Here is a 13,476-nt window from a genome sequence, read left to right on the forward strand (position 1 = left end):
ATTCATTCAGGCCAGGCCAGGCCAGGCCAGGCCAACATGGGCCAGACAGAGTGACTGACTGATACAGCAGAGCTCATACAGAAATTACAGTTAAATTAACACGGATGCTATGACAATGCCTAAGGGCACATAATTGAACATACTACAATAACACCTATAATGCTGCTTCAGAGAGGACTATATACCACTTCAGTCAAGCACTATAAGATCATCATCACACTACTGTACAGTAGTGGAAGAAGTATTCGGACTACTTCAGTAAATGTACCAATACCACAGTGTGAAAATACTCCACTACCAGTTACTGTATTCATAATCCTACTTAGGTAAAAGTACAGAAGTATTATCTGCTGCCTGTAAAGTATCAAAAGTAAAATACCAAAAGTTAAAGTACTCATTGTGCAGAAAAATAGCTCTTGTGATCGATAAATTATTATATATCACATTATTATTGTATTAATGGACATATAGGATTTTACCATTGGAACTGTCGAACTTTCTAGAGAGCTCAGCAGCTTGACTTTCACCTGATCACTTTGGATAATCTTATCTCTTTGGGGCTATTTAAATGAATGTAATGAACCTTTTTTAAATGAATCCATCTGAGACGTTCAGAGGGGAAATCACTCTCCGGTGGACATCTGAAACAAAGACAGGGGGCCCAACTAGATACCGTGTTATTGTAGACGTCACGAGTGAAACAGGTTCAGAACCACAGACTTAATCACTGAGAATATATTGTTTTGTTATTTAATATAAAATCTTAATTTGAAAAGTAACGAGTAATTACAGCCTCGATAAAGTAAATGCACTGAGTTACTTTCTACCATTGTGTGAGTACAGAGTACAGCCAACACACACACACACACACAATCATACCTCACAACAGCAAACACTCACACTGCAAGCAAAAGTGTCTGAGCTTCACCTGATAGTAATATTACTACTACTACTACTACTACAACTACAACTACTACTACTACTACTACTACAACTACCACTACTACTACCACTACTACCACTACTACTACAACTACAACTACAACTACAACTACTACTACTACTACAACTACCACTACTACTACCACTACTACCACTACTACTACAACTACAACTACTACTACTACTACTACTACAACTACCACTACTACTACTACTACTACTACTACTACTACCACTACTACCACTACTACTACCACTACTACTACTACTACTACCACTACTACTACTACTACTACTACTACCACTACTACCACTACCACTACCACTACTACCACTACTACTACTACTACTACTACCACTACCACTACTACCACTACTACTACAACTACTACCACTACTACTACAACTACTACCACTACTACCACTACTACTACCACTACTACCACTACTACTACCACTACTACTACAACTACTACCACTACTACTACTACTACTACTACTACCACTACTACCACTACCACTACCACTACTACCACTACTACTACTACTACTACTACCACTACCACTACTACCACTACTACTACAACTACTACCACTACTACTACAACTACTACTACTACCACTACCACTACTACCACTACTACCACTACTACTACCACTACTACTACTACTACTACTACTACTACTACTACTACCACTACTACTACTACTACCACTACTACCACTACTACTACCACTACTACTACCACTACTACCACTACTACTACCACTACTACTACCACTACTACCACTACTACTACTACTACTACTACTACCACTACTACTACTACTACTACTACAACTACCACTACTACTACAACTACAACTACCACTACTACATTTTGCATCAACAGAATAATCTCACACTCTTGCAATTAGCTATTTTTGTCCCTACAGTTTGAACTTGATGACACAACACACACACACACACACACACACACACACACACACACACACACACACACACACACACCACCAAGTAGGGAATATGCTGTGTTGCAGCAGATCAGGATGTGTCTGTCAGTCAGTGTTGATGTGTGTGTGAGAGCTTAAAGACAACTTGGTTACATAATGCAGGCAGCAGCAGCAGCAGCAGCAGCAGCAGGGCCAGTGAGGGGCCAGAGAGGACACCATGACCAGTTTATCCGACCCCGACAGGTTCTGTTGGCATTATCGTGGCCACCCTTCCAAACTGGACTCCCTGCTGAATCGGGCGAGTTATTGATCTTGTCTTAGGGAGAAGCATCTATGTCTCACGGAGCAAAGAATAAAACACACGTTATTCCTTACAACCCTTTGCTAAATTCGGCTTAAAAACAGCCTGTCCACGCACATCACTTTTTCTTATAATCTCAACTTTTAGAATTGATTCACCCTGTTCGCTCCACTGTCCTTTCTGCAGATGGGAACCGTCCGTACAAGGGGCGCCGTTACCAAAATGTAAGATTTTATGAAAAAAACGTCATGTGTGGTGTGTCAGACACACGCCGATTTGAAGAACAGTGTCATTTTAATGTGTTAAATATGCCTGCAGCCTTCTTCTGTCTACATCGGCTTTAAACAATGAGAAAGATCCAATAAATAACAGTTTTCCCAGTGCAGTTTGGCGGAACACTGTCCACGATACAATGGTGCGTAACGGGAATTCCGCGCTGCGCTTTTCCTCTTGTGAAAGCGTTGACTGATGGACTGAGTCCATTCATTGGACACGAACACGTCCTGTGTTTACATGACAAGAGCCACTTTTAGAAATTGTCTCAGGTGCTTAAATAAGGAGGCAACGCGGGCGGAGAGGCGCCGGGAAACAACTTACAATCACAGCCAAGAGCACCAGACTCCGATACACCATACAAGAAGAGTTCAAGATGCAGTTTGAGACACTCACCCTCTATGGCAGATCCGTCCAGCACGGTGCTAAAGTAGAAAAATAGATTTGGAAGAAATGGCTTTCCGGGTTTGGTTTACAGAAAGCTCACTCCGCTGCTGTTGAGATGTCTAATTTCTGTTTTACCTAAAAACTAATGGACCGCGTACCGCAGGCTCAGTCCGACGTCTCCAATGTCACAGATCGCGGCCAATGTAGGAACAACCGGTCTGTGCTGCGTTTATGTGTCACCAGGCAGCTAGTAAATACGACCAGCCTACCTCTCTGCCTGTAGGTGGGCAGCACCTCACGAAATCAGCTCACTTTGGACTGGAGATGCTGAATATGATAATATGATCAGTTTGCCCTAACTTTTGACAGTCCTATAAAATGGACTGCGCACGTAGGCCAGTATACATGAATATAATCTAGGCTGCCCCTGGGGTGCAGGCAGGACGGGTTATTCTGCTGTGACTTTTCCCACTCTCCTTCCTGAGAGATATATACACACACACACACACACACACACACACACACACACACACACACACACACACACACACACAGACACACACACACACACACACACACACACATATATATATGTATGAGTTTAAAGTGTTAATAATTCCTACAGCCCCTGAACGCAGCAGCAGGCAGTGTGTGACAGACGTGTCGTGCGGTGACTCACAGCTGACTCACAGCGTCGTGTCCCGCCCACACCGCGGTGGCGGCCAATGGCGTTCGTGCGGAAGCGGCCACAGTGGCGGACAGTCACGCAGCCCTCCACGGTCCCTCCGTGTGCGGTTTAAAGGGACGCCAGCCCCCGGTCCGTGTCCAGGAATCACTCCCACTGACTGCTAAAGGCTGGTGGGTGGCCACAACGTATCTATCTATCAATCTTTCTATCTATCAATCTATCAATCTATCTATCTATCTGTCTATCTATCTATCAATCTATCTGTCTGTCTATCTATCTATCTATCTATCTATCTATCTATCTATCTATCTGTCTATCTATCTATCTGTCTATCTATCTATCTGTCTGTCTATCTATCTATCTATCTATCTGTCTATCTATCTATCTGTCTATCTATCTGTCTATCAATCTATCTATCTATCTATCAATCTATCTATCTATCTATCTATCTATCTATCTATCTATCAATCTATCTGTCTATCTATCTATCTATATATCTGTCTATCTATCTATCTATCTATCTGTCTATCTATCTGTCTATCTGTCTGTCTATCTATCTATCTATCTATCTGTCTATCTATCTATCTATCTATCTATCTATCTATCTATCTATCTATCTATCTATCTATCAATCTATCTGTCTATCTATCTATCTATATATCTGTCTATCTATCTATCTATCTATCTGTCTATCTATCTATCTATCTGTCTATCTATCTATCTATCTATCTGTCTATCTATCTGTCTATCAATCTATCTATCTATCTATCTATCTATCTATCTATCTATCTATCTATCAATCTATCTATCTATCAATCTATCTGTCTATCTATCTATCTATCTATCTATCTATCTATCTATCTATCTATCTATCTGTCTATCTATCTATCTATCTATCTATCTATCTATCTATCTATCTATCTATCTATCTGTCTATCTATCTATCTATCTGTCTATCTATCTGTCTATCTATCTATCTATCTACACGAACACAGAGTGCTATAAAGTGTTGTTCAGAGGAGGTTATGTTGTTATCAATACATTTTTTTACCTTCAATAGCTAATGAATATGATTTTGTTGCACTAAACAGAAGAACATTTGTATGTGGACACCATATTGGCTTTTGGATCCTTATCAGACTGGCCTGTACACACATATATGTAAAGGGAGGATTTCTCAATCACTTTCAATGAGTCGTTTTTTATGTATTCAGGCAGATCATAGAGCCTTGAATATAAAAACACCTCACTGAAGTCAGTTGAGAAGTGTAGACGTTAGAGGGCCAGGAAAAAGTGCAGCTCTCCTGTTAACAGGCCTGTCTTACCTGCTCCAGTATGGCGGCGACACTGACGTGCTGCAGCAACAGGCCAAATCAGTCAAGGTGGTGTCTACATGTATGTCTATGCCAGCGACTGTGGCCTGTAGCCGGGCAGCTGTGGCTCAGTGGTAGAGTGGTAGAGTGGGTCGTCCCTCAATCAGAAGGTCAGGGGTTTGATCCCCATCTTCAGTGTGTGAACGAGTATGAAAGAATAGTCTCCTCCACAATTAGATTCCTCCTGTATGAATGATGGGTGAATGAGGATGTCATGTAAAAGCGCTCTGAGTAGTTGAAAATATAAATAAAAAACATGCACAGTCTCTAAATTTCATAAAGGTATCTAAATATCAGCAAAAGTAGTTATTTCCTCTGCAAAGACAGCGTTTAGACTACACAGTATTTTTGTCTGCTGGGATGGTCACTGTGTCAGATTAGCAGATTATACATTTGAGAGTCTCACTTGCCGTCTTTTGGGCGCTCAGGTGTTAACGAACAGTAGTGTCCAAAGTGCTGTGCATGATGTGAAAAGTCTTCAAAAGAAAGAAAAAAAACCGACTGTGACCTTTCCTCTGTTTCACAGCAAAAAAAAAAATAATCGTTTTTGTCAGGATGTTGTGAGGCCGTTGTCACCCTGCATCTGTCAGGTCGGCCTGCAGCCTACTGGGCTGCTACTGTGCTCTGTTCTTTCTTTTCTGTGTACATGGGCAACGTGGGCAACGCCACCACCTGCAAGCTAACAAACGTGGATGAAACCAACGCACACAAACAAACCAACATCTGTCAGAGATTATAAAAAAGTACTGTTGCAGTAATGTTAATGGCCTGCTGGTGGCAAAAATGTTTAATTTCCAGCAGCACTGACTTCTTCTTCCTGCAGGTGCAGACATCAGCAGACCCTAACTGCTCCTGCTGTTTCAGATGGAACAGGTCCACTGTCAAAGAGCTGGTCTGACATTTAGGAAGCACGTTACAAAGCAGGAGATGCTTGATGTCTACAAAACACATAATCCAAGCTATATACAAAAAACACATAATCCATAATCCATTCACCAGGCTAGGAGCCACAGAGCTACTTCACCTTAACTCCCTCCTGCCTGTTGTCTGCACCCACTTCTTCTCACATGTCACCACCTCCTCCACCTCCACCGGAACTGGACAGTGTTTGCTTTGGACGGGTATACAGTGATATACAAAAAGAACAGATAACTATGGATTTGCATTGGTCTCCACCAGCAGTCAGAGGAAACTGCAGCACAAATTCAAACAAAAGTATCTCTGGAAGAGCCCCCGTCACTCGAATAAGAAGAATATGACCTTATTTATATTCAAAACACAGTAACAACGTTCTTCACATTAATTTGATTACGAGGAGAATAAAGCTAAACTAAAATGTCATAAAACATTAAATGAATCACCTGAAAGCAGTTTTAAAGAAATGGGCGTTTAAAGTGACTTCAGTAACTGCCTTTATCATTTTGACCTCTTGTGCTTCCTTGAGGTAAAACAGAAAGAACCAGAGATGCTACACCATGGAGCATCACTATCTTTTTCTAAACTGAATATATTCCAGTGAAGTGCACGTATTCACTAAACACACAACCTTATTCTCATATGCAAAGCATCATCTGCGTTTGGCCACATGTTCTCATGGACGTCACACCTGACTGTACGTTCTCTCTGATCCATCCCTGGAAATCTGCTGCAGAGGCGTCCAGGAATCCAGCATGAGAGCATCCAAGAGAGACACCTGACCATGTGGACGGTGCTCATAAACTTTCCCCTCCGCTGTGTGAACAGGTGTGAAAAACTCCAACAAGTTGTGCTACGATGACCTGTGACAGCTTTAGCAGGTGTGTCTTCCCTTAATTCATCGTCCCTGCTGTTCTTCTGTTTTATCCTCATATCAAATATGGGAGGCTTTGCTTCAGGCTGTGACTAGCATTAGTTATGGGACACCATTAGAGCACCTGTTTATGCTTTTAATCCCTATGGATTGGATGTGGTGAAGGCCAGACGGTTACACTGACACAAACACAGACTGTGTTTAGTCTGATTGACTCAAAGTGTCTGGAAGTGTGGAAGTGAAAGTAAGTGAAAGAATCAGAAGCCTCTGAGCAATCAGGTCTGCAAATACAAATGTTAGCAAGTCATTAAAGGGTTATTTCACTAAAATCCCTCATCAAATTAGGTATGTCAGGTAAGTTAGGTCTCTGTCTTGGAGGTTGTGTTTTGTTTGTATGCTGCTTTTCCTTCCTTCCTTTTCATTCAGTTCCCTGTTTGTTTCTCTCCCAGATATGTCTTGACCTGCTACGCCCCCAGGTGGTGGAGGACTGCTACGACACCCTGAAGGAGAACAGCCTCTCCAACATTGGCTGTGCAGACTGACTGACATTAATAAAAGGAAAGACTTTGTTTGTGTGTTCTGATTAAACACAGCTTTATTATACTTGAACTGGAGTAAAACAGATCTCAGTTCTGTTAAGCAGCAGACTGACAGTCCTGCCTGGCTGGATGTGATAAAATGGACTATTTTTATTTGATTTCTTCAAGATGATCATTCAAAATTAAATTGAAATAATGCAAAAACACATTTGTTTTTATTCAAAATAATGATTGCAGACAGATTTAAACAGAACAGCATTAATGTCTTGGAATAAGTAGTCAGAGCCTTTATTTCAGTAAAATGACAGAAACCAAACGTGCTGCAGAGGTGAGATGTGACTGTAACAACACACGTGTACAAACCACACCTGCAGGATTCCACGGTTGCTATGTTTTGTCTCCAGGTGCATCATTTCTCTAAGATCACCATTTAAACACAAACAAAACCTCAGATGCTCAAGAAAAGTTTTGCAGCCGCTTCACTGGAGGATTTCTGCAGAGTGAAGTTTCTCCCGAGGACTTGTTGCATCCTGACGAGGACTAAAGACTCCCAGAGACTAACTAGAGACACAGCAGACTCCATCATGGACCATGTGAGATGTGAGCACATTTTACTGTCAAAGTTGACTCATAGCATCGCTGATAGGCTCTGACATGAACACCCCCACCCCAGGGTCACATAATACACAGAATATATCCAATTCATTCATTAATGAAAGGGTAAAGGAGCAGTGTCAGAAATGTAGTGGTGTGTTAGAAATAATGTGGGAGAAGGTTGTTAATTTACTGTAATGATGCTCAGTGTCAGAACTGAACTGGATCAACTCATCTCCTCTTTAAAATAAGAGCGAAATAGTTCATCGCAGAATTAAATAATGGTAGTTTCCTCTTTCTATCATGGCAGTAACCATATTAATAATGATAATATTAATAATGATGATAAACTTATACCTGTGAAGTGCTTCACAACAAAGAAATAACTGTGTGCTTCACATGGAACATGAACATATAAACACAACATTAAAAAACAAGACAGGGAATGTTTAGTATAATGAAAATAAAAGAAACATTAAGGTAAAATCAAACAAGTAGAGCTCATAGAAGCATAAAATCCAGTCAGATACATCACTGAAAAGAAATTGCAAAACAGAATTGCAGGCCTGTGTCAGCAGACTGACAGTCCTGGCTGGCTGGATGTGATAAAATGGACTATTTTTATTTGATTTCTTCAAGATGATCATTCAAAATTAAATTGAAATAATGCAAAAACACATTTGTTTTTATTCAAAATAATGATTGCAGACAGATTTAAACAGAACAGCATTAATATCTTGGAATAAGTAGTCAGAGCCTTTATTTCAGTAAAAGCACTGATACCACACTGTGAAGAGAACTTGTTACAAGTAAAAGTCATCTGCATCGAAAAGGTTACTCATGTAGAAGTCATGCAATATGTAAGTATGATCAGGAAAATGTACTCAAAGTGTTAAAGTAAAAGTCCTCAATGCAGAAACGTTCTGACATTGGAGAAGCTGGAAATATTATTAAATATATTATTTATTTATTATTATGTTATAAACTAAAAAGAGACATTTTTGCAATTTGAGGATTTGCAAAAAAGACATCTTTTTTTCAAAGTAACCAGCAGTTTAAGATGTAACATGACTGTAGTAAAACTGTCTCCCTCAGTAATGTGCAGTAGCAGTGAGACCTAGTAAGTGGCAGGAAAAGACTCAAGTACAGTACAAGAACCTCAAACTTGCACTTAAAAGCAGTACTTCAGATAATGTCCTCAGCTACATAGCACCACTGAATATACACGTATAGTTACATTCTACACCCCATGATTCAATGACAGAAACCAAACGTGCTGCAGAGGTGAGATGTGACTGTAACAACACACGTGTACAAACCACACCTGCAGGATTCCACGGTTGCTATGTTTTGTCTCCAGGTGCATCATTTCTCTAAGATCACCATTTAAACACAAACAAAACCTCAGATGCTCAAGAAAAGTTTTGCAGCCGCTTCACTGGAGGATTTCTGCAGAGTGAAGTTTCTCCCGAGGACTTGTTCCATCCTGACGAGGACTAAAGACTCCCAGAGACTAACTAGAGACACAGCAGACTCCATCATGGACCATGTGACATGTGAGCACATTTTACTGTCAAAGTTGACTCATAGCATCGCTGATAGGCTCTGACATGAACACCCCCACCCCAGGGTCACATAATACACAGAATATATCCAATTCATTCATTAACGAAAGGGTAAAGGAGCAGTGTCACAAATGTAGTGACGTGTAAGAAATAATGTGGGAGAAGGTTGTTAATTTACTGTAATGATGCTCAGTGTCAGAACTGAACTGGATCAACTCATCTCCTCTTTAAAATAAGAGCGAAATAGTTCATCACAGAATTAAATAATGGTAGTTTCCTCTTTCTATCATGGCAGTAACAATATTAATAATGATAATATTAATAATGATGATAAACTTATACCTGTGAAGTGCTTCACAACAAAGAAATAACTGTGTGCTTCACATGGAACATGAACATATAAACACAACATTAAAAAACAAGACAGGGAATGTTTAGTATAATGAAAATAAAAGAAACATTAAGGTAAAATCAAACAAGTAGAGCTCATAGAAGCATAAAATCCAGTCAGTTACATCATTGAAAAGAAATTGCAAAACAGAATTGCAGGCCTGTGTCAGCAGACTGACAGTCCTGGCTGGCTGGATGTGATAAAATGGACTATTTTTATTTGATTTCTTCAAGATGATCATTCAAAATTAAATTGAAATAATGCAAAAACACATTTGTTTTTGTTCAAAATAATGATTGCAGACAGATTTAAACAGAACAGCATTAATGTCTTGGAATAAGTAGTCAGATCCTTTATTTCAGTAAAAGCACTGATACCACACTGTGAAGAGAACTTGTTACAAGTAAAAGTCATCTGCATCGAAAAGGTTACTCATGTAGAAGTCATGCAATATGTAAGTATGATCAGGAAAATGTACTCAAAGTGTTAGAAGTAAAAGTCCTCAATGCAGAAAAGTTCTGACATTGGAGAAGCTGGAAATATTATTAAATATATTATTTATTTATTATTATGTTATAAACTAAAAAGAGACATTTTTGCAATTTGAGGATTTGCAAAAAAGACATCTTTTTTTCAAAGTAACCAGCAGTTTAAGATGTTACATGACTGTAGTAAAACTGTCTCCCTCAGTAATGTGCAGTAGCAGTGAGACCTAGTAAGTGGCAGGAAAAGACTCAAGTACAGTACAAGAACCTCAAACTTGCACTTAAATGCGGTACTTCAGATAATGTCCTCAGCTACATAGCACCACTGAATATACACGTATAGTTACATTCTACACCCCATGATTCAATGACAGAAACCAAACGTGCTGCAGAGGTGAGATGTGACTGTAACAACACACGTGTACAAACCACACCTGCAGGATTCCACGGTTGCTATGTTTTGTCTCCAGGTGCATCATTTCTCTAAGATCACCATTTAAACACAAACAAAACCTCAGATGCTCAAGAAAAGTTTTGCAGCCGCTTCACTGGAGGATTTCTGCAGAGTGAAGTTTCTCCCGAGGACTTGTTCCATCCTGACGAGGACTAAAGACTCCCAGAGACTAACTAGAGACACAGCAGACTCCATCATGGACCATGTGACATGTGAGCACATTTTACTGTCAAAGTTGACTCATAGCATCGCTGATAGGCTCTGACATGAACACCCCCACCCCAGGGTCACACAATACACAGAATATATCCAATTCATTCATTAACGAAAGGGTAAAGGAGCAGTGTCACAAATGTAGTGACGTGTTAGAAATAATGTGGGAGAAGGTTGTTAATTTACTGTAATGATGCTCAGTGTCAGAACTGAACTGGATCAACTCATCTCCTCTTTAAAATAAGAGCGAAATAGTTCATCACAGAATTAAATAATGGTAGTTTCCTCTTTCTATCATGGCAGTAACAATATTAATAATGATAATATTAATGATGATAAACTTGTAAACTTAACTTTACAACAAAGAAATAACTGTGTGCTTCACATGGAACATGAACATCCGCCTGTCGATCTCACGCTCCATCTTTCCCCCACTCGTGAACAAGACCCCAAGATGCTTGAACTCCTCCACTTGAGGCAGGAACTCCCCACCGACCCAGAGAGGGAAAACCACCTTTTTCCGGTCAAGAACCATGGTCTTGGACTTGGAGGTTCTGATTCTCATCCCAGCCGCTTCACACTCGGCTGCAAACCGCCCCAGTGCACACTGGAGGTCTCGGCTCCATGAAGCCAACATGACAACATCATCCGCAAAAAGCAGAGATGCTATCATGTGGTCCCCAAACCGGACCCCCTCCGGCCCCTGGCTGCGCCTAGAAATTCTGTCCATAAAAATAATGTAACCCCCATCCCTTGTTCTTTGCGGGCAGTCCCGTGCCCAGTGTCCTTTGTTGTTGCAATAGTAACACACTTCAGGATCACAGAAGTAGGGTCCTCTCCTTCCTTGTCTTCTGCCATGTCCACGGTTGGAACCGCCTTTGAAGTGTGAGCCTCCCCTGCCACGGACATGGTTCTTGCACATGGTGAGGGCTGCCATGTGGAGTTCTTTGTCAGCCTTCTCACGCTGACGTTTCTGATGAGCTGTGGTGTTGTTGTCAGCATGTGCTGCATGGCGTCGAACTTCATCCAGTCTGTTGTCCTCCCAGCCAACACAGCCGGCTGTTGTTGCTTCTTGGATATCAGAGCGGAGGCCTTTCATGAAACTGTCTCTCAGGTGAGCTTCCCAGACACCGGGTGTGTTTCCCGGGTCTGTGGGCTGCTCGAGGCCACTGTGGATGTTGAAAACATCTGTAAGGCGGGCAAGATATTCTGAGACAGTCTCACCATCCTTTTGTCTGCATGCTGACACCTTGGTTGAATTCACACGCTGTGGGGAAGCTTTTCCAATTTCCGCGCACAAAGCTGCTACTCCCTCCTTGTAGTTGGCGTCGTCTGCATGCTGAATTCTTTGTAGAAACCTTGCAGCTCGTCCGCAAATCTTTTACCAGAGTCTTTTGGATGTGGCAGATGAGTCATTGCCCCTTTGACATCCGCTTCTGACCAGGGCCGGAAAATCAGTGGGGTGCCCTGCCCTGCGATGCTGGAGGGGCGCAGTCGAGAACTTCTGAGAAGTTTTGTCTGTTCTTTGATCATCACTGTCATCTTTTACTGCTTGAAATGGCATTTGTTTTGCATGTTTCTTTCTCTTCCAAATTTCTGCTTCTTTCTTCCACATATTTAATGTGTTTAGTTGTTTTTTCTACTCCCTCTAAATCCTTAACACTCATTTTTTTCTTAGACCTCACCTCCTTCATCCTGAACTGTATTTTTTCTTCTACGAGTTCTAACTGCCTTGAACTAAATGTTCCTCCTTGAGGGAATCCAAAATCCCTTATCCAAACCTTCAATGGTTCTACAGCATCCATGCCATATTTGGTTTTCATTAAGGCAACATTTGAGGCAGTTAAATCTGGTCATTTGATCCTAATTTACCTGATTTACCTGAGTTACTTGATCTATTCCCCATAGTCACAGCCCTCTTGTTCCCTTTTAAGACGCCACAGTGAATCCAGGTTGTTCCGCTACAACCATCGGTTAAAAAGCATCCAAAACTGTGGTAAAAACCGTTTTTATCCTTTTTAAGAGGTCCAACCTCTTTTCCCTGTGTTCCCGGAACACTCTGGTAATTACTCTGCCCCGTGATGGCAAGACCGACTGTGGCAGTGGGAAACAAACCAACTCAATGTAAATCACAGGGAAAAAAAAAAAAAAGATTTCAGATTTCTCACCCTTAAGGACAACGTGGTCCAACTCTAATGAGATCCCAGTGGTGATGGTCTGGGGCCTGAACAGCCAGTCCTCTGATCTCTTAATCTTTGATGAGGTAGAGGCTGGAAGTTTCCTCTCCCAGGATGATCAGCCACCGTCCCTCACAGGCTCCGGATCCTATCCTATTCTTTGCAAAGAAGGTCAGACAGTCAGACAGAGTGCATAGCAGTCTGCAGAAGGTAAGACAAAGTCCTACTCTGCACAGTTTTTGTATGTGATACAGAACGGAGGATTTCAGGGAGCAGACTGCTCCCACAAGATAACAGCTGATGTGTATAGTTGCATAGCAGACAGAGAAGACAATACACTGTAGATAGTTG

At 41.1% G+C, this 13,476-nt stretch overlaps 1 protein-coding gene across 1 annotated transcript in view; it reads right to left on the bottom strand.

The window, feature by feature from the left end:
• The window catches only part of sertad2b (SERTA domain containing 2b), a 36,993-nt gene extending 33,979 nt beyond the window's left edge, over positions 1-3,014 (bottom strand). The window contains exon 1 of the mRNA XM_070840933.1: positions 2,867-3,014. The gene's annotated coding sequence lies outside the window, so the exon portion shown is untranslated. The remainder of the gene's footprint in view (positions 1-2,866) is intronic.
• Between the last annotated feature and the right edge of the window lie 10,462 nt (positions 3,015-13,476).

The sequence above is a fragment of the Pempheris klunzingeri genome, chromosome 12 (assembly GCF_042242105.1).
Source record: "Pempheris klunzingeri isolate RE-2024b chromosome 12, fPemKlu1.hap1, whole genome shotgun sequence".
Classification (NCBI taxonomy): domain Eukaryota; kingdom Metazoa; phylum Chordata; class Actinopteri; order Acropomatiformes; family Pempheridae; genus Pempheris; species Pempheris klunzingeri.